Source organism: Hordeum vulgare, chromosome 7H (assembly GCF_904849725.1).
Source record: "Hordeum vulgare subsp. vulgare chromosome 7H, MorexV3_pseudomolecules_assembly, whole genome shotgun sequence".
NCBI classification, from domain to species: Eukaryota; Viridiplantae; Streptophyta; class Magnoliopsida; order Poales; family Poaceae; genus Hordeum; species Hordeum vulgare.
The window spans coordinates 260,966,335-260,972,445 of NC_058524.1; positions in this window are offsets into that span (position 1 = coordinate 260,966,335).

The following is a 6,111-nucleotide window of genomic DNA, read 5'->3' on the forward strand; positions in this document are numbered from 1 at the left end:
AGATCACCCCCTCTTATTATTGTACTCGTAAGTTAGCCACGTCATATAAATGCTTAGTCGCTTGCTGTAGCCTCACCACTTAACCATACCTCACCCATTAAGCTTTGCTAGTCTTGATACCTTGGGAAATGAGATTGCTGAGTCCCCTGTGGCTCACAGATTACTACAACACCAGCTGCAGGTACAGGTAAAGGATATTAAGACGTGGGCGCGATGATTGTTCATTTGGAGTTTCTTCTTCTTCTTCATCGATCTAGGATGGGTTCGAGGCCGGCAGCCTGGGATAGCAAGGATGGACGTCGTTCTTTTCTCGTTTGTTTTCGTCCATAGTCGGACCCGACTCTTCTTCGTGATATTTATGTATTGTACTGATGTGACTCTGATGTAGCTTGTGGCGAGTGTAAGCCAATTCCATATACTCTTCTCTTCAGTACATGTACTTGTAACGATATCCATTCTTGCGAAACGACGAGATGCGCTTCTATCCCTGTCGAGGCCCTGGCGCCAAAATAAGGATAGGGTCGCATCTTGGGCGTTACAAGTTGGTATCAGATCAGTACCGACCTAGGAGCCCCTTGATTGATCGAACTTGGCCGAGTCAAGTCTAGTGAAAAACTGCTTTGAGTCTAGTTATATATCAGAGAGTAGGCTTCTTTTTTCTCCTCTTCTATGCTCTCGTGAGGAATCTTGACGTAATAATTTTAATTCTTCTCCTCTTCTCACTAATTTTTTTTAGGATCACGCGGATATTTTTGGAATCTATATGATGCTGATGTGACGGAGTTGTGTCTTGGTGCCTCCTGTCTGACTTGATTTCTTCCGGGGAGTTGAGCTCCAGGGAATTCTTGAGCACATCATTATCATTCAGATTTCTTAGTATCTCAGGACGAAGAATGTTCAAAATTGCTTCGATACTAGTAGTGGCGAGAGGAGTCCGGCTTCCCCAGTACTGGTGCAGATAGATCCGAATGTATTGCCACACTTAGTATCGTTGTGATTACGAGGATTTGAGATAGATGAGTTTTCGAGATTCTGGTTATGTGTTGACGTATGTGATACACTGGACGAGTTAGTATAGGAGTTGAGTGATATATTACTCCTTGTATCCGTGGACCAGATTGCATGACCAGAAATTTTTGGAAGTTCTTAGGTGGGAATTCAAGTAGTTGCTTATAGACAATTTTCCAACAAATGCATGATGTGAGGTTGGGGTTCGACATCTAGTGGATTCGTTTGTTCACGGTTGTTTTACAGTGGTTCTCGTTGTGTCTTAAAGAGTACTTGTAGCTTGCTACGACTCGGGGACGCTTCGTATGTCGTGTGCACAACCTTGTACATAATGGCTACTATAGGATAGAGCCCTTGCGAGCCTCATCCACGAAAATATCGGACGGAATCTCTCTCATGAATTTGTTCTGGCTTATCTCGTAAGCCTCATCCTTGTTTTCGTTGGAGTATGGTAATTCGAGTTTCTTCGATGTCAAATGGAGATTTCATATCTTTTCCAAGAGGTGTTCTCATATTTTATGGGAGTGCATATTCTTTTGCTCAATCAAGTTGTATTGGCAATTATTTTTCTACCCAAGTCATCATGTCAATTCTTTTCCAACCGGTGCGCTTCTCTTCAGTGAAATCAATCCTCTCCAATATTTGCAAGATCAATCTCTCTTTTCTTTTCTAGAGTTCATCTCATCCGTTCCAAGCTGTCTTTGTTTTCCCCGCCCTCCCGCCCTTTTCTTCAGTGATTCATTTATATTCCAAGTGTGTTCTTTTAATTGTTGCTTCCGCTATCTTTTTGTTTTCTCTCTTATTCGACGATTCTTTATGAAGATTCTCAGGAGTGCAGAGTTCATCATTTCTTCATTCTTATTTCTTATCCGGTGAATTCAATTCAAGTTATCTCTATTCACTATATTGTTTTCATCCTTTAAATTCTTTGCCATGTTTGTAATTCCCTTGAAGTCTTTTTTGTTTTCATCCATCTCTGTTCTATCCGGAGTGCTGAAGTTAAATTAGAAGCTTCGTGTTTTCAAACCTTTCAATTGTTTCAAGGCTCTCATCTTATCAAGTTCTTCAATTGTACCGGTGCAATATATCTCTTCCTTATCAAATGTTTCAACGGTGGTTTCCTTTGAGTGGGCCCATAACCCACAGGTTCTTTCCCAGGATCTTTCCTCGCTCTTCCAATCTTTTCCCGGAGACCCCTAATTCTTTTCAGCTATGACGTAAGTATGAATTTCATCAGTCATATTCCTTCTTGAAGATCAATTTGAATTTATTCTCATATTTGGCTCAACCTTTCATTCTTCATTATTCCGGAGTGTCTCAGTATTCTTGGTGTTGTTTTTCGTCATCATTTTCAGCTTGGAAGACCGAAGGAGTGTTTCTCTCAAATCTTGGTCCATTCTCTTGAAGATTCATCATTTTAGCTTTGTGGCATCATCTTGAATTGTTCCCAATCATGAGAATCCCTTTCTTGCTATCCGGTGCATTTCTGAGTTTTTTTCATTCTTGATCCTCCGAAGGCCATCGTTTCAGAAGATTTCTTCATTCTCAGCTTTTAGCTTTCGTTCTCAAATTCTTCTCAACTGTTGTCTCTTCGTTCGTCTCTCAATTATTCTGGTGCCTTGTTCAGTTTTCTATTAGGCGGCTCAAGCTCTCTTCATTCTCAAGGTGTTCTTCAAGATTCTTGTGGTAGTAGATGTCATTTTCTTCTTCATTCTTTCTTTCCCAGATCTAGTTTCTATTCTTTGTAACAGAGGCCTTGTGGTGTTGCTCTATTTCTTCCAATGTCTTGGGTTATCAAGATCATGTTCTCTCCTCGCTTTCTCAATTTAGTTGTTTGTTGTGAACCTTGTCTAGTTCTCCTATCTTATTGAATTTTTGTCCCTTTTTCCTACCGAAGTGCTCTGGAAATTTTGTGTGAATTCTTGCTTGTTTCTCATATATTTCTTCATCTCTTTCCAACCTTCAAGGATATTTGGTTTCACTCATTTGTCAAAGAAGCGACTAAATTTTACCTCTTCTTTCTCATCCTCTCCCCCTTTCATTCTTGGATCACGGTTCGAGATCCTCTTGTAGTGTAGGAGAGTTGTGACAGCCCGAGACCGACGCTCCAGAAGATTCCCCTTTTATTCCGTTCTCGTCGTGTGGTTCGTTTGTCTGTCGGATTCATCATCGCATCATGTGCATCATCTGCATTACATCGGCATTCCGTTGGCGCCAGTTTTCAAAACTGCATCTGTTTTTAGTTGCCAGTTCTCGTCATGTTTGTCGTTGACCGTGTTGAGCCCGACCACACACGCACGCGCCCGCGGCATCGTCAAAACTTTGTTTAGTGTATATAAAACTTCCTCTGATTGGGTTGAAACTTGGCGTGCGGTCTTATTTTAATATAGGTAGGCCGCCTGCCAATTTTCGTCGCAATCGGAGTTCATCTGGTACCCGAACGGTCGACCGTAGTGGCACCGTATTTGGTTATCATTGGATGTTTTTCGGTGTTTTAAAATACGTTGCCGGGTGCCCGTTTTCCCTCTCATCTCCAGCTAGCCTACTCTACATAGCCCACCTAGCCATTCCCGCGTCTGTGGCCGTCCGATCGCGATCCCGTGGTCACAAACGGAGCCGGATTCGGATAACCCTTGCCCGTTTTCTATAAATAGACAACCATTCTCTCTCTCGCTTGGTTCCCATGCAAACCCTAGCCCTCAGCCTCCTCTCCCACCTCCTTCTTTCTCTCCTCCAGCCGTCGGCCCGCTGGACCCAGATCTGGCCTGCCCGGGCCCGATTTGGGCCAGCACCGGCCGCCGCTGGCCGCCAGCACCCGAGCCCCCGAGTAGCAGCAACACCAGCTCGCGCCGCCACCTCCCTCTCGCAGTGCACATCCCCTCGGTGCCGCCGGCGAGCCGCCGGATGCGCCGCTCCCTCGATCCCCGCGCTGGTGCCTGCCATCAGCCGTAGCCGGAGCTCCTCTGCCGCGCCCCGCAGCTCCCGCGTCGTGGTGCGCCGCCGCCTCTCGTCGTCTCCCCAGCGCCGCCAGTGCTCCTCCGGTCGACTCGTTCGCCGGAGCGCCACCACCGGCCGGATCCCGTTGACAGTATACCTAGGCCGCGTTCGTTGCAGCCAGGCCATGCCCAGTTTCCCCCAGCCGGCCGAGCTCCTCCTTCCCACCAAGCCGACCTCTAGCCCAAGGTGAGTAGCCCCCTCTGCCCCGCTATCCCCCGCCCCCGTGCGCGTTTTATTAAGTTGCGCTCGCATGTTCCTCTTGAGCCTATTAGAAGATTCGGCCCGCGTAGATTTTTTTATTTTACTGCAAAATATTGTTTTCAGAAAAAATGCTATATTTCAAACGCCCGTAGATAATTAACTGTGCGTCGGATCGCGACGTGTTCTATATGTAACTTGTGTAATTTTTCACGTAGATTCTCATTTTACAATTTGCATGCATGTTTGATGTAGTTTGACCCGCCGTTTGCCTAGATTGCGTGCTGTCCTCATATGTTAGCTATTCCATAGATATTTTTGGGCGTGTACGGATTTTTCAAACCCCATAGATAAAATGTTCATGTTATTTGTAAGGCTTTGCCATGCATTTTAGAGTAGTTGTTTGCATTTTTTGCATGTATGTTCCGTCGCTAGTTTGCTATGTCGTGTTTAGGACATATTCTCGCATATACGTGTGGCGTTAGTTTTATTTTGCAACCCCACATCTTATATATGTTTTCGGGGTAGAAAAATTCATAGAATTTAACTGTGCATTTTGTTTTGCCTTCCGAGCAAGTTTGCGTGCATGATATTTTGGCATGTTGCCCTTTATTTTATTTTGTGTGATTTATTCCATGCGTGATATGCATGAGTTGTGAACTAGAGATATGCTCTCGCATGTGTAGGCTAGCTGCTGGTATTTTTGGTTGCCTTAGAAATCCATGTTTAGGTGTTGTTTGCTTGTAATCAACATGCTAGAAAAATAGTGCTGATTTGGAGACGCTGAAATATTTCTAAGTCTGAAATCTATTATATTTTGTTGCTGTCTTGCCATGAGTTTTGCTAGTGATCTATAGCTCTTTTAAGGTTCGTGCAATGGAGTTAGTTGTAGTCCTTAAGATTCTCTAGCATTCTGTGTATCTTCATGCAATTCGGTGCCCTGTAGCATATAGTTTTTCTGCTGTCAATATGCCTTCAGATTGAAAACTGCAATGTTATAGTGCATCTTTTTCACTAAGTCTGAAACTATTATTTTCACTAAGTCTGAAACTATTATTTTCACTAAGTCTGAAACTGTGAGTGAGATGCCATTTTTGAGTTCTTTTCCTAGTGATCCATGCTTCCATGCTAGATATTATTAGTAGGATGTTATAGTGCATCTTGACCACTACTGTCTCATGCAGTGTTTGAGAATTTTAGATTTATGTAGCTTGTTGCTTTAGGGTGTGCAAAATGCCATGTTGCTGTTTTTGTCAGATTATGACTATTTCTCGTGTAGCTTGTAGTTGGTGAACCGTTGCTCCGTTTTGATCGTGTCCTATATGAAACTTTCTTAGAACCTCGTGTAGGTTCATATTATCTTGCTGTTTGTACGTTTTGGGATGCTTGTGACTGTCATTGCATACATATTGCATTCATGCCATCATATCTTGCGGTGATCATACCTTTTGAACCGTAGCTCCGTTGAAGATGTTCTCTATGTGTAAACTGATTGGAACAACGCGTAGAATCACGTGATCCTATTTATTTTGCTGTTTAACAAATATTAAAACGTGTTAGTTCAGATCTGGACAGAATTATAAACTAATGTATGAGGTTTGTTCGAAGATGCTATATTTCATTTCCGACCTCATTCAAAATGCCTAGATAGGTAGCTTAATTTTGCTTCACCTCTTGCCATGTTTAACCAACATTTAATATTGCCGTGTACCTAATTGGGATGGAACTAAATAAGTCGTATGTGGAGTTTCGTCAATATGCAACTCGTTGCATATTGAACTTCACTTAATGTGTAGTGTTTGATTGTGTGAATTGCCATGTGATACCGTGCATAAATGAAACTGCTCATGCATCATTTGTGTTGTGCATCGTGTGGTGAATATCTGTGTTGATTCTTGTATTTGGTTT